Here is a 24,584-nt window from a genome sequence, read left to right as displayed (position 1 = left end):
GACTCTTTTCCAATTCCCCTAGAAAAGATTCTGGCGCGAGATTCAAAGTGTACTTTCATTTCCACCACTAGAAAATTCACATTCAAGCTTGAAAAATTCTAGGGGCCTCCCCCAGGAACCTTTCAGTCTAAAAAGAGTCAATCCTCGGTCTCTAAAAGCAGACTCGTTCTCCCACTTTTCATCATACTTCGCCCGACGCATCGCTCCCATTCATCCTTCAAACGACTCTCTTGCGCTAGCCTACTCCAGTTTCAATCTTTTCGAACTCGATTCCAGCCCCGTTGTCGCCGTGTTTGCCACCTTGTCCGCTTCTTATGCAAACTGTATGTTGCTTAGATCCAGTTTGGACCGTGTATGGATTGGTTTCGACTAGCTAAATTTCGATTAAGTTGCGACTAGATTCACGGTTACATTACTGTTAGAATAGCAATCGCAGTCTTTATGCAACGATCATGAATCGATCAGACTGAATGTCTCTCTCTGCGATGAATCGGTGTTGTGTTTAGCGAACCGTTTGCTGCAAATTCACGGTACAACGGCATTCTTTGTCCTTCGGAGATAAAGTTAACTGTGAGACACTGTTTTGACCAAGCCCGACAGCTGTGGCAATGCACGGCAATTTTATGTTCGGGACTGTTTCGACTCGACGTTCCGCGAGCATTCTTGTTCTTTCTGTCAACTGGAACTTTGGCAATTTTTCTGCCACTGTTGCAATATTAACTTTCACAACGATGCTGTTCTCTGAATTTTTCTTACAATCAATACTATGTACATATACTACTATGGACAATACTATGTATTGGTTAAATTTAGAATGGCGCACCCTGTACATCTCCGAGTCTTAGGGTAACGCCGCGCGACACATTCCCGCAGCAAACATCGCAATCCATTCTCATCGATTATTCCATTTCGACTGGCAGAACGATGTTACTGTCAGCCAGATTTAGCAATAAATCATTGCTAAGACGAGTCCCTGCAGATCAGTACTAATTGCCCGAGAGATCGGGGGACGAGCGTCGTTTTCGATGCCTCGGGACACGTTGATGAGATTTACCGATGACATTAGCGGCGGACGAGGGCGTTAAAGAATTTACGGGCACTGATTAATTCAGCCGCGAATATTCCGGCGAAGTTTGCACGCGAAAATCGACGCTCGCCTAATTCAAAAGCCCCGTCGAACGCCTCGGCGAGCGTGAACGTCTACATCGAGTTACCGGCTTGGCGCTAAACCAGACCTCGGGACAGTTTTATTTACCGATGCAGAATGTGCGAACGTTTACCAGGCCCCCGACGATCCTCCTCGACAGCTTCTAAAGAGGTTACCAACGACGACGCTCGCTTGACCGAGAAAATTCCTCGTGTTTTTACTGGGACGACGACGACGCCACCGCGCCGTTCGCAAATGGGCCGCAAATTTGTCTCATTAGTGGATTTTCGTTTTATCAATTCGAAAACTCAGTCATCTCGCATTTTTTGATCGCCAGATACAAATCCAATCCACGTACAGAAAAAATTTCATTAATCTCTTTCCACCACAACAATGTTCCTGAAAATCATCAACGATGGCATGAAATCCGCAAAAACTGAACAACATCCATCCCAATCAAGTAAACGTCATTTTCAAACAATTTTCAAAAAACCAACTCATTCAGACGAAAGTAAAACGGCTCTCGAACAACAATAAAAAACCAACTACCCAATATTTACCGACAACATCGACGTACACCGCACGAAACATTTTTAACCATCCCAAAAAATAATAAACTTCCATTCCGACAATTTTTCCGCATTGTTCGAGCACTACAGACAAAAATACCGATCAATTTGATAAACAAAAGCCAATTACAATCGGCGGTCTTCGCAGTGGTTCCAATTAAAAGTAGCTCGTAACATTTTACTGTGCTCTGGCAGCTCTGTCTCACCGGGTAGCAAAGCCTGTGCTGATTGATTCACTGAACTTTGCAATTTCTTTTTCGCAAGCTTTATATCTAATATATCTGTGACTTGTAATTTCCGTGAAAAAAAGCGAAAGTCACGTTCGTATTCGGCGCATCGTAACGAGTAGAACGAGATATAACAGGTGCCGAAAGCTTTGGGGGTGGGGCAATTCGAAAGAGAGTGTTACGATTGTATTGGGCTCGGTATTGTTCGAAGAGCGGTGTTTCGCCGGGAATCGCATAATCCGCCGCGCCATTCTGTTTTCCATTCGAGCAGAACAGTTTCTCGCTGGATCTGTCGGCGGAATATGAATTCTGCTCCAGTGGCACCATGAATATCAGAGTTGATCGGCACATCAGCTGACTGCGCGCCGCGTCAAGGCTGCCGGAGAGATCAAATGAATAATGTACCCCTTTCAGCCAGCTGCATAACACATCTCTCGGCTCATTTTTAACACTCGTTTGATAATAATGGCCACCGGGCCTCCGGGGCATTTCTGCGCGTCGCGGGGCTCTCTCGCGGGAAACGGGAGATTACTCGCTCTGCCATCGGCGGACACCCGCCGGCTCATTAACTCCGTCGCTGGAAATGTATTCGATATTACGCTGCGAGAACCCATTGATCGCGTTGAGAAAGTTCCGTGGAAAGTATTCGCGCATTGCGCTTGCATCGTAAACAATTCAAACGTTCGAGTAGACTAATTAGTTGATGAATGCGCGCATGGAGGACGCTACAATTGTGTTACCTTGCCTGTAAGTGAACTGTATGTATGCCTGCCTCTAACATCAGAAAATCGCCAAAAAAAAGCGAAAGAGGCGCAGCTTCGACATCGGACCACAGTACTCCGGTCTCGAAACACTCGGCCATGCACGCAGCCGTAGTCTATATTCCTGAACCTAGCCCATATCAATCGCGTTGCGCTAGGGTCTAGTTCCGGAGCAGCGGGAGCGAGATTAGCTCGCCGCTTGTAGGAAAAACGTGGTTGACAGGACGAAGCGGGTCAGATGCGGCTGCGAGGTCAACGGGAACGAGAGAGTGCGCGTGCAAAAAAGCTGTTCGTGCGCGAACGCTAAAGAATTCGTCCTTGACAGCGACGCTGACAGTGGATCTGGACGATCGTAGACAGCCAGAGATAGTTGTGAACAGTTGTAGACAGTTCTAGACAGTTCTAGACACTTCTCCACCAAACGACAAGCACGATCTGTCGTTCTCGGTGTTGAAGAGGCAGCAAGAGAAAGATTCGCGGCGCGTGCATCGCCATAACAACTGCGAAGCTGCAGCCAGTGCAATCGTCGGCAGACGGCCTAACTTCGCATGACGTCACCTCGGCCAGCGTATCATTTTTAGCCCACATATACAGCCGCAACGACGACGACGACGACGACGACTGCTCCGCTGTTACTTCGCGACGGCTCGTGCGGCCGGCCGGCCGTCCGTCTGTCCGTCGCGTCGGTGTGCACGCAACACGAGGCCGAACGACGAGTGCACACAGGCCGACACACTCCGAGCAGTGCGAGTGACCGAGTCCGCCGCGTAACAGAGACTAGTGGGGGCTTCGAGCGACTCGCGAGTCGGCGCATAAGATTTTCAAACACCTCAAATCTCATCGAAATCGGAACCATTGGACGTCCGTCGAATATCGGCGAAAGCGATGGGTGCGTTCTAATTTTGTATCAATTTTGCATCGATTTAGAGATGATTGAGTTGTAATTGAACAATTGTAACTTCATTGTATCGTGTTCCTCGAGATGAGTGGACAATGAATAAACGATCGTTGATCGATCATGTTAGTTGGAAGTTGGTATGGTTTTCATTCGCGAGTTGCTCGAGCACATCGCTTCCAGTCCCGACGTCGAGCGGATGTTTTTGCAAGAGATAGTGCATCCCGGGATTGCATTATGGGCGCTTTCCCTTGACACTACTGACCGAGCTGAAAACATTGCCCCCCCACCATACCGAGAGTTCCTTGGAACGTCTGACTCTGACAGTGATAGTGGTTCTCAACCTGGGGCTCCACTGAATTTCATTTTCAGAAACCTTACAGTTCTGTTCTCGTAAACGCAGCTCGATCAAATTTCCACTGCATGGAAATGTTCGATCTTTAAACCTCGCAGCTAGACTAGTGGCTCTCAATGGAAGTGTTCGATTTTTAATTGAATCTTGATCCAACTAAATTTGAAATTTTACGTTGTTACACCTCAAACTCAAATTTCTCGTCTTCTAGACGCTACGGACATTGTTTCGTCGTAGTATGTACATAGCACGGTCTCGATCGAAATCCTCGGGAACGTTTCCAGCCCGTCGACCCAGAGCGGGATACATACATACGTATAATAACCGTGGATGGGCGGACTATCGCCAAGTCTGATCGTTGAATTACCGCGATTCGGTGAGTCAGGAATCCGAAAATCGACTCGACTGTGTTCCAGTTAAACAACGCGGGCAGCGCGAATTATTAACGCGGCATTCGCGTGAGATAAGCCCGGCTAACCTTTACACTCGTGACTCCCGACGCGACGGCCGGGAAACATCTAGCCCAGACTAATGCCAATATTGATCCTTGCACCTGTGCCTCTCCTTCTCCACCTGTGTACGCCGCGAACTTGCCATTTTTTTCCTTTCAATGGCCAACGCGTGCCACCGGCAATTTCTCTTTCCCATTCCAGAGCCTGCTTCGAATGTCGACGAATCGGGACGATAATTTTTCCGCACGGAACCGGGTGACGCAGAAAATTGCAACTTTGCGGGTTCGTTTATCCATCTTTGCACAATATGCATACATTTGTTCATGCAAAAATACTCACGCTGGCCGAAGTTACAGAATCTTCAATGGAGCACTGTATTGGAAATATCTATTCGGTTGGCAAATAAGTTCGTTCGGTTTTTGTGATTTATTCCACTCTAAAAAACCGAACGAACTTATTTGCCAACCCAATAGTTATAAATTAATGGGACAGTTGAGAATTTTTATAAACGAAAATAATTGACATAAACGATTGAAACTCGTTTGAGTTATTTAGTTATGTATAGAAAATGTGTAGGAATTTTTCCAAGCAGGAACAATGATTCTATCAAAAGTTACAACGATTTTGCTAAGACTCATTCTGAAGGAATGTTATAAATTCTTGAAAATGTGGAATATTATTATAGTCTAGCCTTTTATTTATCGCAAGAAGGGTTCTATCGGCTTCTAAATAAACTAAGAACCCTTTGAACATTATTAATAGACCGTGGTTTTTTATATATTTATAGTCTGCGAAGATTTTCAAGAAAAAATAGAAAACTAGATAATTTGGAACATTTAGATGCTATTAATAATACATACAACAATGTACATTCCTTCAAACATTCAAGAGAGACAACACAGACAGGATTTAGAAGTTTTTCCCTGGCAGATGGAAGCCCTTCTGGAACTGGAACGTCTACGCATTAGTCGAGCAGATTCAGTAGAATCGCACCACTGCCTTCCGAACGACTTTATACAGGGTGACTCAAAAGACAAGGACCATTCTTATTGAATATCGAATTTTTGATGGATCGACGTCGTGTTTCGGACATGTTGATTGATAAACTCGGATTGGTAGTTATGGTAACAGGTGTTCTCGAGGCGAGTCCGGAGAAAGCGTGAACGTGGCGCGCGTTTACGGCGATATGTCGAACGAGACCACTCCCATAGCCTATTAGGGATTCACCGTGCACACGTCGGACAAAAATGCATCCTCAGCTATTGTCCCCCCGTCGCTTGTCCTTACAGCCAGCGATGCACATTCCCGGCTGCCGCGCACTACGAACTGTGGACAAGTCTTACCGCTTCACGTGTCCGTGTCTTTCGATATGAAAAAGTTTGATTTTCATGTGTCGATTAGTTCTGTTTAAAACAAATTATCGAATATCGACATTATTTTACAATCTTCTGCGAAGGGCTCTGCTAAAACCACTGCAACTTTGGACATTGTCAATATTTTCACATAAAAAAATTCACAAGTACCGTTCAGAGGTTGCCGAACAACTCCGCAAACTTTGATTCTCGTACGTTACCTAGTTTCGCGAAAAAAATTCTTAACCGTCGCATGTTTCGTCGACAATTTCCAACGAGCTGGCTGTTTGACCTCTTGTGAATTTTACCACAGCATGATTATTCATAAATTAAAAAGTTGCCGCATGTTTCTCGCGTGGTGTCAAGCAACTTCTGCTCAGAAAGGGAAAAAGGTATGAGCTGCGTGAACGCAGACCCGGCTGTACTCCTGCCCGCGCCGCGCCGCGCCGCGCCGCGTACACATACGATTAACGGGCCACGATCGATAATGTATTCCGTTCGAAAATAAACTGACCTATACCAACACCGATGTTACCACTTCCGCCGGGTGACCCCTCGTGTCTCGATAAATATTTACGCGGCTGCGAACTCGCCACGCAGTCGAGTGACTTTCGATCTATGGATCGTGAACGTTTCTTCTCGGTGATCCGGCGTTTACAGCAGTTTATGACCGGGCAGAAATTGTCACAATTTTTATCAGACCTCGACAAGTCTTTTCGCGCGAACAAAATACATCGGAGAATTCGTTTTTCTGTTTTTCCTATTTAAAGGAGATACGAAAAGATATTTAAAAAATACTAGATCAAAGCCTGATACATATCTAAAAATGGATTTCGTTCATAGGGGTGGTATTATTTGAAGGGTTGCTGTTACGTGACTTTTTCGACACCCGTTAAAAGCTCATTTTCTCGGCGAGCAGTTTCCACAGAGTCGAGGTATAATGGAAATTTTTCAAGCTTCTCCGCGCCAGTGATTAGTGAAACGTAACAAAAGCAAAACATTAAAAATATCTGGTCGAGCCATTAATGTAAGTAACGAGTTCCATTTGCATAATTGAATTTCCGCGAACATATCCGCTGCCTGGTAATTATGATTCTAATTTGTTCTGAAACGAGCCTGATGTTTTACCCGCTTAATTAATTGTTAATTAATAAAACACAATGAATTACTTTTTTCGTCCGACAATGAGTTATTATACATCGTAATGTTTCCAGCATCAAGAATCCTAATTTGTACCTTGATCGTACCTTGCAGAAGCTCAAATATGGATTTTTCAATTTCTGACTGTAATGAAATTTCCATGACGAAATTTTCACTGGAAAAGAAGTGCAATAGCATCGGGAAAGTGCAGCGAATGCATCTTGTCCGGCCACTGAACGCTTTTTCTCCTTGCTTTTATTTTTTCGAGGCTGCGTTTTTCCGTTTTCCGAGCTTTCTGACGAGGACAACGAGAGCGTGCGCGATTACGGGGACGTAAAAGGTTCGCGATGCCAATGACACGGTCGCGAGAGAGGATTTCTGTGAACAAAAACAATAAAAAAATACAAGAAAAAAGGAACGAGTGGAGAGAGGGGAGGGAAAAAAACGGATAAGGATAGTAATTTGCAGGCAGTGAACGGGAGCGTAATAGCGCTCAGCCTTGACCATGGCTGGTCGCACGAAAGCGAACCTGTTTACTTGCTCCAGAAAATCTCCGATAAACTTTCTAGCTCCGTTCGTTTTCGTTCGCCAACCGGAAAACGCTCCTTTTATGAAAAATCGCGAAGTAGAAATACATTCGTTAATTACCAGTGAAAATTGACCATCGAAAACAATTCCTAGATATTCTTCTAATTGGTACGGTTGGCCTAACTGGGTTAAAGAAACCGTAAGGAAAGTCCGATTCGATTATGAAATAATTGAAAAACGTATTGCCATGGAATCTTGCCATTAGTAACAAAATGTGAAGGATGGGATTAACGATTTCGCAGAAAATGATCTGTGGAGGATCTCCGAACAGAATATTCTCCGCGTTTGAAATACATAATCCCTTTGAATGAGGAGAGGGTGAGCTCGCAGGAGATTATGGTAGCGTAAAGCGGCCGGTAAGCGTCATGCAAGGCGAGCGAAACGCAACACCTCTATTTTGCAACAGTGACAACGTTTCGAACCAGACGAAACAGGCTTTGGTGTTGCGATACCCGGCTCGGTGTACTGATACACCGCCGCATGAAACAAAAAACAATGAGCTCGACAGCCACAACACACAACCCCCCACACACAGGACGCATAGTCACGCACACCGACAACAAAGGACACCGCCGACGCAACCGTTCGTGTGCCTGAACCAGACAAGGTCATTCATAAGTAGCTCAAGTTCAACTAATAGTATTGTATTACGATACCTGGCAGCCCTCTTCCTTCCGCCATCTTTCTCTCTCTATCTTCGTCCGCGGACCCCTCTCGCTTTCCCTCCCTACGGGCTCGCCGCATTCACATTGAACAATGCTCGGTGATCGGCCAGAATTAATTATCGTTCGATCGCTATTGCAACAGTGTTTACGCGAAATCTGTGTTTGCTCGAAACTTAACGATTCAATTAAATATCCATCCAATTCGAACGCGTAATTTACTACTAAAGTGGCATATCTCCCACCGAAAAGAATTCTTCGGGAAGTTATGCGAGCCTTATAGCTACTTCGCAGAATCCCCGTGAAGCCCAAGATGATAGACCACGAATTCCGGTAAATTCCTCAGGCTCAGATCAGTTTCGCAGATATATTCGCGCGAGGAACGGTAGGGGTATGCGAAAGAAGGGTGGAAAAATTTTTCCCCGTACATTTTCTCACGCTATCTTCCTCCTTCTCCTCAGGGGACACCATGCGCTTCCCCCTCCGCCCGCTGCCGCTTGCATTTAGATCGAATCTCGTAGAATCTACGGGACGGGGCGAGTCCGGATAACCGGGCTTCTGAAATTATTGCGGAAGATCGCCGTGGAAGATCGCGCGGCTCGCGAGAACGAATGTCCCTATAGAGAGGCGGCACAGCCGAATATCGCCGGTGGTAATTCACCCACCGCGCCGCGAATAAATTACTAGCGGCTTTATTAAAACCCCGGGCCGACCGACGGGATCGAACGACCCCCGATAGGATCGATACCATCGCTTGAAACGCGAATCTTAGGCTACCTGCGCGCACCCATCATTTCGCCTATTGTTCCACCGTCGAGCCACGATTTCAGTAATTTAGACTCGGGCCCGAAAGGTTCGTCTCGTGCTCCCTGTTCTACAGGTCGTTCCAAAATCTGCGGTCGAAGCCGCTGTATTACTTTTTTCTTGGAAGGAGCTACAACTACATACAGTGCAAATATTTTAAAAGTACAAGCTGCTTCAAAATATTGTTTAAATCGGCCGTCCTACAGAGCGTTTCAAAATCGGTCGGCCATATACTATTCCAAATTTCCCATGCTACAAGTAGGCACGTCTCCAGTACGTTCGAAAATCTTTTCTCTACGACAAAAATGGATTTTAGCAAACATCAGACTATATTGGGCGTTCCAAAATACATAAACACAGCTTCGAAACATTGTGAAAAAATGTTTTTTTTTTAATGAACATAGACACCGACAAGAAGAACCGAGCCTAAACGAGACTCCATCGATCCGAAACAGCACGAATTCACAAAAGGACAATCCCAGTGTCTGTCGAGCGGCAGATTTCATTGAAGGAACATAATCTGTGGCACAAAGGCGACCGGGTCTCAGTGTCCACAATGTAATCGCGGTGTGGAAAGAGAGTGGCCCCCTATATGTCAACGACGGCGTCGGTGTAGAGATCCCATTCCATCAGCCTGGTTTAATTTCGCGTTGACGTAGGTCCAGGGCCGCCATTGTCTCCCGTTTCACGGCTTGTTCGCATGCGTGGCAGGTTGCGTCGCGCGATGTACCTTGTGTGCGTGTGTGAGAGCTGGCCACGCAGAAATGTGTGTGCGCACGCACGCACGACGATTGAAGGGTGAAATGAAAAACACCGTGAAACCCTCCTCCCGGTCGGGCACACGCACCGACTCGTTTTTCCTCTGACGCGTTCAGGGCCGTCGAGCACGAAAACTGAGCCCCCCCCGTTTACCTTTTGCCCGCTCGATCGGGGCCACCGACGCTGATTTATAGGGTGTTTACCCTTCTATTTATGGGCTGACTCGACATAGACAGAGAGAGAGAGAGAGAAAGAGCGAGATATATCGTGTCGTCGTGTTTGTCCCCTGGACAATAATTATTGCCATTTATCACCGGTATGACAAGTCCTGTCGCGCGGACCGTCGCCAGTTCTATTTAACGGAAGGAATTCGATTTAGTTGGCCTGTTTCGTACGTTTGCTGCGCTCTGCTCAAGTTTTTAATCGGACGGATCGTTACAGAGTGATTCAAAATTGATGGCGTGTAAAACAAAATTTCCTGTACGCGAGGAGAATTGATTTATTTCGTTCTCTGTACGTCGCTGATACTGCCTAGTCGCTTTTTAAGGGGAATGCGCGCATATACAAGGTGCTTCAAAATCGGTGAGAATAAGGAAGATCGATTTATTTGATTTTTTAAACGTTTCTGATACGATCTAATCATTTTTAAAGAGGATTTCTTTACGATTGAAGAAATGTACAGGGCGTTTCACGTTTCCTGCAAAAGCTGTTGTACAGAAAAATGTATGTAGCGAAATGAAATGTGCAGTCTTTGGACCACCCTGTAGCCAAGCAATGTATTACAAAGTTTCCAATGGGAGCCCAACATGGCGCGTTGATGGAACCTCGTAAAGGGCACCATATACGGCGAAGACCGATTTAGAAGGTCTGCTGCTCATTTGCTCGGTGCAGTTCGATGTTTGCACTATGAGTCCAGTTTATTGCCGGTCTCGACGTCTCGAACCCCACGCTGACTTTAATGGAAGGTCTTTAAAAATCATAAATAAAACACTGGAGGTCCGTGGCGTTGCAGACTCTCTCTCTCTCGCCCAGCTGGAACGCTGTTTACACGGCGACCCAATTTTTTGAAAAAGCTGTAGCCGCGTACAGTCCTGCTCAAAAACATTTCAATTTTTACAATTTTAATACCTTAACGGTGCACTTGAAATTTCTCCCGGAACGAACGATTTTTATTATTAAATCCTCTCGCGAATATCGAAGATTGTATATTAGTACATAATTGAATTATTTCAATCCTTCCGATGCATAGAGAAGACTAAACACTTTTGCACAACACTGTACTCGCACTCGTGAGTCAGCATACTGTTCGAATGCGTTTAGGCGAGCGGGAGACGCGACGCGCAGCGAAAATAGACTTTATTTATTGTGAGTTTGTTGTTGAATATTTTTATTCGGCCACCGGTATTTATAGAACGATATTCCGCGATGTCGACGCTATTCGCGAGCGTAGTAAAAGTCGTTTGACAGGTTTTTCTGTGCGTTCTGCAACGGACGCTGTTGAATAATACTGTTGCGTAAGGTATACATATACAGCGAGCGCGCGAGGGTTTTTTGGGCATTGTTGTGGGAGGGACTCGCGCTTACGTATTCCTTAATTACCATTTCGGTGAAGATAAGTAAGTGTCTGGTGATTTATGGATGTGAGTGTACAATTTTCATACGTTCGATTAAAACTGTTGTCCAACTTGATCGATAAACATGAAAATACATTTACGTAAAACTATAAATTCCTATATTTTTAATTGACTCGAAAGAACGTGTTTGCGCGAACATTTGGAACGCGTGGCGCGTACTCGCGAGACAGCGCAGATTCGAGGTTGTCAACAGTGTCAGGAGCAAGGGCGGGAGATTCGGTAATTTAACCTCGTCGCAAATGTTGCCGCTTGTAAATTCCGCGGGTTCGTCTCGCGTTTTCACGTGCGCGATGATCGTCCGAGAGTCTCGGACGGCGTGCCAGTTCGCGGAGGGCGAAACGTATTCGTGGAAATGAATTTTCTGGCTGCGCGGAGAGAGAAATGCATTCGCATTCGTCGCGATCCACCGGCAAACACGGCCATTCCATTTCGAAAGATATTACGTCTCCTCCTCCGTTTTATTCACCACCGGATCGCGAAAATGGCGGAAATTCACTTGGAACGGGCTCTCGCGACGCCGTCTACGACCGCCATCTGCAATTTTCGCCATTCCGCTGACGATCTTAATTAATTTCATTTAGATGGCGCGCGAGAACACTCTTTCTCTTTTATTATGGTAAAAGCAAAAGCGATGCGCAGGGTTCATTCGTTGCATTTGTTTATTTCTTTTACGAACTTGCTCGTGATGAACAGTTTTGTGAAAAATCCTTGGTCGATTCCTACCTAAAGAATGATTCGAAATCCATCGTTCGAAGCTGACGATCGACTTCTCTGTTTCCAGATGGTGGTGTTGGTAGATCGTCGAGGGGAGGCGGGCGGCAGCAGCGCGGCGGGCGATGCGGTTGGCAAGCGGGGTAGCTCGAGTAGGTGATAACGACTTCTGACCTTCCGTGAGAGACCCTACCGTGGCGGAGAGGGCCTTGCCATCGATCGTCAAGTGAAAGGCTCACCATTCAGAAGAAAACGAAGAGGCGAAGCCGGAAGAAGAAGAAGAAGAAGAAGAAGAAGAGGAAAACGAAGGGAAGCAACAAGACGAAGAAGAGGAAGAAGCGAAGAAAGAAGAGAAGAAGAAAGGAGAGAAGAAGAAGAGAGTAGAACGGAGAGAAAGAGAGAGGAGAGAGAAAGAAAAAGAGAAAGAGAGAGAAGGCGAGCAACTGAAGGGGGGATCGTGAAAGACACGCGCGGCACAACTCTCACCACGAAGAAGGTGAACGACGACGGTCCTCGTCCTGCTGAGAGTGGCGAGGATAGACCGACGAAAAACGGAACCTTGAGGAAGAAAACACAGTCCCTTTTCCCCTTTCGGCGTTCGCCGGGAGAGAGACGAAGAGAACGGTCTGCAAACGTTCGAACGTTTCAAAACTTCTACCTTGAGAACATATACCTCGTACGAACAAGTACCTTCAAACTTAAACCTCTTTTTTCGCAGCGCAATAGTGCCTAGACTCCTCCGGAAGAAACGTAACTATACAAACAAACAAACAAACAAACAAACAAAAAAATAATAAGCTAAACGATAAAGTAATAATACAAAAATATTATTATTATTATTATTAATAATAAACAACCGTTATATAAATATATATATAAAAATCTCTATATATATATATAATATATATATATATATATATACTCAGAGCAGAGAGAGCGTTTATGAGATATCTATCAACGAGAGACACACAGACACACGTACACACAAACACAAAGTTTATTATATGCTCGAGGAACAAGCCACGCAGTCTGTCTCTCTCTATATATATGCGGGCGGGCAGTTATCTGTACGCAAGCGAGACGAGCGTTTCATTCAGGATTGAACATCGATCGAAGAGCATCTCGACATACAGAGGGGATATCTTTGCTCGGGGACAGAGATTCGATCAAGAATCATCTTGTTGACAACTGTAACCACCGCCCCCTCAACCCCGCCTTTTACCTACGCCCTGCCCGGTTTTCTTTTCGAACCCACCTATCCGAGGAAATCCAATCATCCACAAGAAACACAGCCTCTTCGAATCAACTCTACGAACCAGGACAGCGAAGTACCTGCAGACACAGATATATTTATAATAATTAATATTAATGATAATTTATGTATAACGAGCATAACGTAACAAGCCGGGGATCGGCCGACGAACGATACGTCTACGACGAGAGCAATTAACATTTGCATACCCCGCACGCGTAAGTAGTATTGTTGAACGAGCGTGCATTGTGCACTTGCTGAAGAGAAAGAGAGAGGAGAGGGAGAAGAGAGAGAGAGAGGAGAGAAGAGGATCGCAAGGAACGGAAGTGCCGAACGCTTAATAATTCTAGACAACCGATCGGTTAGAGTGCTTCTGCTTCTTCGACGCTCATCTGCTCGGCGCTAAGCGGGATTCCCTGCTCTACATACACGAGGTACGTGTTTCCAATTTTTAGTAGGCGTGGCCACGATCCGGGGGCGTGGTCCCGACCACGTGAATTAATTTTTCACCCGTTGCGTTCGCGAGAAAAATTCGAAAACGCGAGTCTGGTTGATTTTTCGCGATGCTTCACTGTTCTGAAGATTCTTCGGTAGGAATATTTCGATTTCATACACACAACTCAATCCAATAATTAGAGACTCGAGTGGCCATCTAGTTCACTCTCCATCGGATCAGAACAATACTTCATCAAGTATACTACTCGAACACCTGGAATCGTTATCTGCTCTACGAACCACTCATCTACAATCTACACGAGCACTATCTATACTACTGGCTGATAATTATCATAACCTTAATTTCCAAACAGTGTCTTCCGTCGTTGAACTAATAGTATGTACCGTCTTTTGGACTTGTTTGGCTTTGCCGTTCCTTTTCTATAAATAAAAACTTTGGTCGTTTAACGCAAGATCAAAGAAGCCTCGTTAACTTCAAGGACCCGCTGGCCCGGAAGTCCACCACAGCAATTTGGTAGTCCCAAGGTCACCACAGTTACAACACAGCACGCGGAAGCGGCTGCAGATAGGTGTTTCGTTCGATCCGCGATCCGGAAAGAGGAAACTTTTACCGGTGGATATCTGGCTGCGCGGATCTTCGTTCTCGCGTGGTAATTAGCACCTGCGGTGGACGAAAAGCGGCCCAGTCGCACGCTCGCGAGTGAAAGGTGGCCGACACCTTCTCGCACCGGCATTATCGGCAGCATCGATCTTCCGCCGCCGGAAATTATTGCACGAAATTCTTTCGCGATCGCTGCTCGACATTCGGCCCCGTTCACTTTCACTTCGAACGAAAATCGAAAATCCAACTTCTGTAGAAACCTCGAGAGATCGGAACGCTCCGTAACCTGTTCAGAGTTCGTACGAATAACCTTCACCGGTCGAGCCTCTCGCCACCGCTATTACATTATTTAACAAAAAGTTTCCCGTCGTGTCGAATGGCAGGAACAGAAGATTTCCGCGAATCGATCGCCCGTGGGATCAAAAGCACGGGATCTACAGCGTTATTAGGCGGCCAACTGCATTCGAGTTGCCCGAGCTGCGGTAGGTGATCCGCGGTTTTTTCATAGTAGCGAGCTAACGGATACCTTGGCGACTCGCTGTTTCGATCGCTGCCAGCATAGAGTCATTGTCCGGCATTTACGTGACGAATTTCCCGTGCTGCTCGTCTTCGCGGGTGTCGTTCTGCCGTCCACGACCACGCTATTCGCATGTTAACAGCTTTCTAAGAAGCTCGGCCGGCTAGCTGACGGCATCGACTCGCCTGTCGATCTTGCTGCCCTGTTCTCTCTCTATTATTTTATCTATTCTTCCTCCATTGACATCCGGGACCTTAAAATACGTTTTAATTCTGAAAGTCGGTTGAAAGTTCGCTTGACAGCGGTGATACCTAATTATAATCACTCGGAATGTCCACCATCGCGACATACTGTAACGTCACCAAGATCGTTAAGGCGCCTCTCTCACGCTGAGGAATTTTTAATATTCGCGGAAAATAAATAATCTTCGGTTTGTCGTAGCGACACGACTCGGAACGATCGTGTTTCGTCGACTCGCGAGTCTCTTTGCCCATTTTATTTCCACTTTTACGACTTAGCGCGAAGTCCTCGCTAGATTTCTCTAACCGTTTACCTTGGCTAGTTTGTCTCTTTCTCTCTGCGCGCGGGCGCGCGTGTGAGCGAACCCGCCAGGTTCGCCGATCTCGGAACTCAAAAGCCGACAGCGATTTTTCGGCCGAGCATCGAGCAAACTGAAATTGTTTTAAACTCTAGATACCGATCGTTAGATACGACACTGTCGACGATCGCGACCCGGCAAACAGCGAGACGAAAGAAAAAGAGTGCTGGGTTTTACAGTTAGCGAAAGCTCGTTGGGATTCTCGACACTGGCCGCTCACACGTGCTTCGATTACTTCGTGCCTGTCCCACGGAACTGCGATCGTGATTTCGAGCCAACTCCTCGGTCAATCGCTCGCGACACCGATTATATTCCAGCGAAATATCAATTTCCAACTGGCAATTAACCGGCGGGCGGGACTCGAACGCCGCTGCGCGGTTTCATTTGCTGATTAATGAGACTCGAATATTCACTGATTTACGGCGCTGCGAACAGACTGATAACGCACACAGCGACGTTTCCATTTTATTTAAAATTATTTACGATTTTTAATACTGAATACAATTTTTTATTACGGCGCTGTACATTTTTATGATCAATTTATTCATTGTAGGAATTCGGATCGTGTAAATTATACGTATTTTATCGTAATTGCATTCGGGGCAATAAGCTCCGCCCCTCTGGCGAATCTACACCTAGGAGATGGTGTCGTTTGATTTTTTTTTCAAACTATTTCCAATCACAAGCCCCGACTCGAGAAGGTGTCTCGGGCCATTTGGAAAATTTTCTCCGGCCCGAGACACGGTGTACCATGGTTTTGTTGGCCGTTTACGAGTTGCTGGTCACAGTTAGCATCAGGTTCCTTGGGACTCGGGCTGTGGGAGTCGAAATCGTGACGCGGGGACGCAAGTGTGCTCGCAGGAGCGTGCCAGCGTGCCCGGTTACGACACTTGTTTTGTGACCTGGATATCTCCGTTGCTCCACTCTATACTCTATACCCACTACCTCGTATACCCAGTTGTCCCCCCGAGTCCCTTCTCCCCAGGCCACTGTCACCCCTGCTCCCGCTGCGGCAGCTTGGCCGAGCCGTCGATGCCATTCGAATATCTGGTTCACCGTGCCTCTCGACCACATGCCGCGCGACCACTGCGTGTCACCCCTCGTGATTCACCCCTCCGGACGGTGAATTCTTACCCCGAACACCCTTCGACCTCGTCCGTGACCTTACCCTAGCTACCGACGTAAGGTGGACCGCAGTCCTTCATCTTCTAATCCCCATCTTCACCGGTTTAGGGCACATCCTCTCTCCGGAGCAATTTGTAGAAATTTCGAACCCATCGGTGGCCAAGAGGGCGTGGCCTATTGCGGGAAGCTCATCCAGACCCGCCCCTACTATACAATATTTCATATCTGGACCTAACTTTTAGTCTGTACCCAATTTTAACACTAGGTTTACGGAGCTCTAGAAATAACTATTTCACATTATTTGACATAAACGTAACAAGAATGCGTGTATCCGAATTTTTCGCCATTTTTCCAATAATATATGTATATCCAAAGAAATTTTGGAAAATAATTCCTCTTTACGATCCCAGTAATCCCAAATTAAGAATATTAGAATCCGTCATTTCGACGGGTCTCGTAAACCTAGTGTTAAACCATATCTATATATTTTTCTAGTTGGAAATTTCTGATTAATTGCTTCGGAGGGTCGCGCAGTCACGAGTCAGTATACATCTCGATTAGGGGGATGTCCGAGCGGAATCTCGTCGATTTTCGTGTCGCGGCAATCAAGAATCGGCGAAAGAGCGCCGGGAGAGCGCGTCGGCGAGCAAAAACAATAGCGCAAAAGGAAAAATCCGTGGCAGCGGATGATGAATCATTGTTCCACTGAATTCGTCATGGGAACGTTATGCAAAGGTTAAGAAACGGGGTGGGTAAAGGAGGTGGATCGAGCGATCCAGAGGTTTACGTTTGCTGAAACGAGAGAAAGAACTCTCCAAACATGGTCTTGCCGGCGATTTCAGATGGCGAACGATTCGCGAGCCTTTTATGGCGTTGGCTTCAGAACCGCGGTGGATCACAAAACTATTGGCGCACTGATTCGTATACCAACCGTACATAATCGCCTTTGTGCTCGCGAAAACCATTGAACAAGTTTGTTCAAAAAATCGACGAGGAGAATTTGATTATTATAATTTATGTTTTAAAAACAGAAACACCACCAGGTCCCTTCATGCTTCGGGAAAGCCTGCGATAAAATAAAAATACTAGGCAAAGGGAGAGAACCCTGAACCAACACTGAATTTATCGGACAGCCTCGAGAAACAATTCTTGGAGAACGAGGGCGAGTCGATAGGCAAAACTCGTTGTCCCCGGGCTCATCGGAGCATCAGAATCGGCGGATGACCCAGTGGCACAATCGATTCTCTTTCCGGTCGATTAAAAAAACCCGGCGCAGTGCCGTGGCTTGCGCGTCCGCGCAACCTGTTCCAGCAGAATCTTTTCACCGGCGAGAGATTTGAAAGCAGAGTCGAGATTCGCCAGACGAGAGAGGAGACGAGCCCTGCACTTCCCAGCGAGATCCATTGTGCGGTGTAATCTGCGTTAGGGCCGAGGAATCCGCTCCGGCATGGCAGAGCCAATGATGCCACCAGAAAGAAAGACAAGAGGGCCCCCGCTGGAGGGAGGTGGGGCGGGAGAGGCGTCGGGGGATGTATGATAAAAAGCCGGGTAAAGACAGAGACAGACAGCTGGGGTAGGTTGAGAAACGAGGGGCTGCGAAGCGGGAGGCCGGGAGAAGCCGACGAGTGTTGAGACTGTATTGATTTCCATTCCGGGCTGTCTGGCTGTAGTCTAGTCCATATCCGGTATTCTTCGTGTTCTTGCGTCCCGACGCACGTGTACCAGCGGATTTCGACCGGACGTGGACGACGAAACTGTCGGCAATATCGGGTGACAGTGCTATAGGGAAGGAGGGTGGCCATTGAATCCTCCCGGGACTGGTTTGTGTCCTCCCTTTCGCTCTGGATGTCCGCGACCGTTTGCATAAAACCAATTCATGGAGATTGGTAGCAAAGAAAATTTTCTACGATAGAAATCCAGCAGAATGTTCAACGACATCATCGCCTGACACACCAGAATCCGGTGCTAACGACCTATCCAACGTGTTGAGTTAACACGGGAATATCAAGGTGGATGAGTCCATCGTAGGCCAGTAAATAAGCAGTCTGGTCCCGATATCGATAGTGGACGAAATCCGGGAAACGACGCGAAACGAAGCAGGGAACAGGGTCTTAACTTTTCTGCACGACTTCGTAGTTGACGGGCTCGTAATTACGATCCCGGACCGCGTCCCTAATTGCGTCCCGGTGAAAGTCAACATAATCTTGTCTCCGTCTCCCTCGAACGTCTCTCATTTTATCTTGCTCATGCGTCGGGGGCCCATGTGAATTCTGGTTTGGTGGGCAACCGGTTCCTTTTCACGAACGTCGCCTCGCATACTGCTGAGTAAGTCCTTGTAATTAATGGCGACGTGTCGCGCAAAAGGACGACACCGACGCGACGCGACGATCCTCCGCGGACCTCTTACGGAGGTTATGGGGCTGATTGCTTAACGAGGATCAATACGAACTCCCCGCATCATTTCTAAAATTGCTAATGATTTTATTCGCGGCCGATATATCGGAGACTATATCGAATCCTACGAAGACTCGAACCGGTTTTCTTCGGTTGATAAAGCCCGGCATGGGTGTGTATAACTGGACACCCTAATTGCTGATCTAACACCGGCCAAGAATACTTTGAGAGATGAGAATTGGGATCTGCACTTTAGGATGACATCAATTTCAGAATTAGAGTTGCCGGAAACCGGCGGTTCTCATTTGCTGATCCAAGTTGGCGGCTGGCAGTGGTTCTCAGTTGACGATCTAGGTCGTCGATGATGGTTCTCGTCCGATTGGTTAGGTGAACCGTTAAAGTTTGGCGGATAGCAGTGGTTCTCGACTAGTTTAGATGAGCGTACCGACTCCTCATCGAATTTACTCAACGAAACAATACTAGAGAGACCCGGTGGATGCAGTACTGTTCCGAACGAGCTCGCGCGGCTACAGATAAGCGTCTCGGCGAAGTCCAGGCAGCTCCAGAAGTTGTAAAGCCCCGCGTAAATGCCAGTGGATAGTTCGTTCGCGAATCACCGGTTTGAAAGGGGCTCGAACAACACCAGCTAGTTCCCCATTTACCGTCGACGATAGTAGGCGGCTGCCTCGAGCACAATGAGACGCGTTCAGAAGTGGAGCATGCATGCGAACAACGAAGGAACGACAGCGAACGATCCGGCAGCGGTGTGCCGGCGTGTTCTGGCAGCGATATAGTCGCGGGTGTATTGATTTCAGGGCATAAATAGACCGCGGTCTCTATTATTCAAAATGCGATCTACCCCTGCCCTGGGCCGACCGACAGCGCCATCCTCCGCTGGAAAATCATACCGGCAGACTGGCTTTCCATCACGCTCACTATTTTTACACTTCCTACCCGTCTCATCCTCCTCCGCGGGCCCCGTCTGACCAGAGAGAGATAGTTCCGGCTTCTCCACTCGATCCGTGTCTTTCATCGAAAATCACCACCTTTGTTCCCCATTTCATACCCTCTTGTCACTGTATTGTTATTTATCTATCCCCAGTGTAACTACAATTTTTTTTATTAGAGCTGTTCGTTTTTGCTTGTATACATATATAGACTTTCGCAAGATGTTGTACACTCGTTCGTGAGAGATTCGTCTCTCTCGTTTCGCTGCAACTGTCTGACTCATGCGGTGCATTCTACTTATTCGTCGACGATTTTCTAGAACGGCAACTTTCGTTGCTTCGGAACCGCTATTTCCGACTGATTGTTTAGAGAACGTTGGCACGCGCCCGAGTATTTTCTCCTCACCCTGAACTTGTCTGACTCGCGCGGCCGTTTCTACTTATTTTCGACGGACTTTTGCAAGAACGCTGACACCGTCGCGAGCTTTCGTCCTCTCACCCTCGAATCGTTGTTCTCCGCTGTTTTCCTCGATTTGGCGCCGCGTGTGCCGGTTTGTTTTCGCAACTTTCTCCACGATATCCACATTGCGTCTCATTGTGCTCTTACAGCTCGGCGATTTTTCTTTTTGTCAACCTTGTCCGACCAGCGTCGAATCTTCTACTTATTAAGAAAGTTGCCGCTGGAAAATCTGTGCCAGAACTTCCGAACATTTTCTCGCGTCACGTACGTCAAAGTTCGCGACGACTTAAGTATCGATAATAATGTTGAGGGAAATTCAGTGACCCCGAGAATTTTTGCTATTTCGCAAATGAGTTTCACAGGGAAAGGAAAGGAAAGACGAGTAAAAAGGGAAATTCCATGGGATTTTTCCAATCGATTTCGCGGATAAGCAGCCAAGGGAATTCTCGAGGGATCGTTGGCTGGAGAAGAATCAAAGCGGATTCCGGCGAGGAACGCGGCATGTTCTCTCGCGCGCCGAGTGTGGGCTTAAGATTAATTTAACTCCGTTTTACCTTGGCTTTTACACGACCCTTGCCACTCCCACCTTTCGCCGAGCTGTGTCCTGTCCCCGTTCCCCCGGACCCGTCTTTATTGCAGCGTTACAACGATCCTTGAAACACAATCGCCTCCTCCGGTACACTTCGGATTTCCGCGACACCCCGTGGCTCCGCGCCTAATCGTCGGCTGCGATTCGGCTGGTTTCGGATTTCGAGAGCCGCGAACACATGATTCTCAGGCCCCATTGTCCCGTGGAATCTCGCTGATTCACCCCGATACACGTCTGAAACACCTGCAATCATTCAATCGAAAACTCAATTTTTCGCTAAATCCTAAATGATAGAAAATATGCTGTGCGAACGACCGGATAACTCGGTGGAAAAAAATCGGACGACGACGAACCTTGGCTCATTTTGTAGGGTAAAACCTGTACTTTCACTTCCTTGTGCTACTTTTTAAATAATACGTTTTCGAACCTGCAAGTACCCGCACTGTTCAATTTTTTCCCCGGTGCATGTTGATCGATAAATTGCAGCATGTTACCGAAGTTGCGCTGAATCCGTTCGCCTGCACCGATATTACCGATTAGAGGCGGGAGCCGAGACCATACCGGTGATTAGGTTCTTTCCCTTTCCATCATTTCCTCGAACATGCTGCATGGGCTGACCTATTGGGGCGTGTGAAACAGCTAAACGTTTGAAATTCAACGGGGAAGGGTACTAGGTTCCCCGAAGTCGCCCGGACCGCACCCACGCACGCGAAACTTGCCGTTTGCGCGAGTATTCGATGCGATAGGGAGAGAGAGACAGAGACAGAGAGGGATTGGAGATTTAACCCGGCGTTGGTAAGGTGGGGTCTCACAGACCCCATCGAAATAATATATTGTATTATAGAAATAAATACCTTTTTCATAAATATAAGATTAGGTATTGCTTAAGAGGCTTGTAATTTATCAGAGTAAAAACGCAGATGCACGAAATTGAATTTTTATTATTCAAAAATACTTAACAACTGTCACGCGTTGTTACAATGTTACGATCAATCTAAAATCTCTGGGGTCTGTGATGCCCCACCTAACTAACGCCGGGTTAAATCACTGTTGTACGATTCTACATGAAAATGTGGAATACATTTTTTCTGCAAACTCATTTGTAGAATGATACAGCTCGTAGAACGACTCCTCCCACTCTTAAACAGACGATAACTTTTTTCTGCTGCAATAAATCTGAGAAATCTTACATGTTTAAATTTCTCGGAAAATTGATGGCTAATGAAATTTCGTGGGAGATAATTGACGAACGACACGTAATTGCGACCGAATCGAGGATGCATTGGCCGCGCCCGCACTCCGTCACGTGAGCCCCGATGTACTTTATAGAATATTATGCTAATGTCGTGTCGGTGGTAATGCACGCGAACGATACTCCATCGTAATTACGCTATTGAGCCTTGTAAACTTGCAGCGAACGCGTTACGGTGCCGTACGCTGTAATGGCAGGTACGAGTCGGTCCGTAACGAAGAAATTCACCGCGCGTTTAACCGCAGACTTGCGCCGAGTCCCACAGAACAGGTTTCGATCGAGAATGTGGTCAAACGAATGCGATTGTTCCGATAATTAACATTTTTTTTTTCTACACCGCCCTTATGGGGACAATCGTGTCTGGCCAGGGCCGTCTGATTCTACTTGATCTGTTAGCACCGGAAAATCTGTTCAAACTATGAATATCAATGAGAACATATCTTCTAAAGTAAATGCAATTTCGTAAATTTATTCGGTCATGTACAGTTTTGCATTTTAGTTTATAATAATACGTTAATGTTATCGTTAATAAATGATATTCTCGCAGAAGCGGCAGGAAATCTCGAAACAGAGCTGTTACGTAGTATATCTAGTGAAATACGACCGTCCGTTGTCAGACAGTCTATAACTTATCCCAGTGGAATCAGTTCTAACGTGTCAGACAACAGGAGAACTGTATTTAACACGACGAAGACAGTTAGACTGAATTAGCATATCAACTGTCCGAAGTCTATTCCGGTTCCTAACCTATATTGTTCGCCGCGGAGTAAATCGGAATTTTATTAAACAGCATTTCAAATAGAAGAAAAACTGTAATTTCAGCGGACGCGGTATAAATTGTACAGCAAATAAAATGTTTACCGGACAACGGTATAAATCGAGCAATACACTGCAATATTGTTGCATAAAATGTAAACGATGTAAACGAGTAATAAATTACTTGACGAGTACAAGTTGAAGGTAAATTACAAGTTTATTAGACAAGGTAAAAATTGGGATCTTCCGATCCAATAATTAGCAAATTGATCCAGTCCGACGCAAAGATCGAGTGTGTCGATCCGAATGGCCGCGATCCATCGATCCGAAGCGACACGCGTGGGACAGAGCGGGTAGTGTCGTATCTCGTGGCCGTGGAACCTGCTGGCATAGAGATCTGTTTGGCGACGTGACGAGCCCGTTACGGGCAGCCATCGGCGAACCAGTCCCTCTTACTCTTTCTCTTTTCTCTTTCTCTTTCATCTCGCGAAAGCGCGAGTGGATCGTGCTAGCGAGACCGTGTTATCGATCGGCACTGTTAACAAGCCCAGCTTCGAGAGCGTTTTTCAAGCACTTCCGCTCCAGCAGCGCAGCGTTGCGGGCTCCTCTAGACACTGAGAAAGAGAGTGAGGGGCCTGGAAAATCGGTGGAGAGGGTAGTAGAGCCTTGCAGTTAGAGATAGAGCTTGCAGACAGAGGTAGAGCTTCCAGAGGAAGCTTGCAGAGAAAGAGAGTTTGAAAATAGAGAACTTCCAAAGAGAGAAAGAACTTCCAGATAGAGTGCTCACAGAGACAGAAAACTTGCCGAGAGCTTCTTGATGAGGAGATAGAGAGGGAGAGAAGGGGAGAGCTTGCAGAGAGAGAGAGAGAGAGAGAGAGTGGGGATTGGGAGCCGGCCCCAAAAAATCTCGTCAACTAATTGCATAGCCTCTCGACCGGTTGCATGATAATTTCCGAGCAGTCGGTTTTTTTTTCCTCTCATCCCGCGAGACGCTAATTGGATCGATTCCTTCGTGAAACGCGAGATGCCTCGAGTAACCCTTTCCTGTACTCGGTGACGCATAAATTTCAACTTGAGATTATTGTGCACCGACGGAACTGGGTTGGTGCCACCACCTGGGTCGACGATGTACTCGGATGCTCGTTGTACAATACTTGAATCCGACGAATCTAGATTTTCTGTGACATCGTTGAATTTTCATGCGCGGCAGAGATTGATTTTTGGGCTGGAGGAGAAGTTGATTTTCTAGATGTCAGTAATCCGCGATTTTGCTTTCGTTTCGTCGTCTGAATAATGGACACGCAGGTGGAGGCGCCGCGCCGGGTAAAAGTAGGTCTCCCTTTTCAATCCACGTGTACACACATACATTCCGCGGGAGACTGCAATCCACGCGGAAAAGAGAGGTATTCTAGGGGGTTGAGGGCTCTGTTAGGGTCCTCGGCGGAGGGGCCGGGGGGCAGTTGGGATCGATAGCCGGCGTCCGGGTTCTCTTCTTGCCGGTTCGTGACGACCATAAGCGAGAAACGTTCATCGTAATCCCGGTTGGAAAGGTCACGGTGCACGGCGTTGGGATTCCGTATTTTC

The 24,584-nt window shown here is 46.8% G+C and overlaps 1 protein-coding gene across 4 annotated transcripts in view; it reads left to right on the top strand.

Annotated features, from left to right (window-relative positions):
- The window catches only part of Ecr (ecdysone receptor), a 116,848-nt gene that overhangs the window by 9,607 nt on the left and 82,657 nt on the right, over positions 1-24,584 (top strand). For 3 of the 4 annotated variants that reach the window (XM_076430711.1, XM_076430721.1, XM_076430740.1), the window contains exon 2: positions 12,124-13,739. The exons of the other annotated variant lie outside the window; for it this stretch is intronic. The gene's annotated coding sequence lies outside the window, so the exon portion shown is untranslated. The remainder of the gene's footprint in view (positions 1-12,123; positions 13,740-24,584) is intronic. 4 annotated transcript variants of the gene reach the window in all.

Source organism: Lasioglossum baleicum, chromosome 1 (genome assembly GCF_051020765.1).
Source record: "Lasioglossum baleicum chromosome 1, iyLasBale1, whole genome shotgun sequence".
Lineage (NCBI taxonomy): Eukaryota > Metazoa > Arthropoda > Insecta > Hymenoptera > Halictidae > Lasioglossum > Lasioglossum baleicum.
This window is presented reverse-complemented; position numbering and strand designations above follow the sequence as displayed.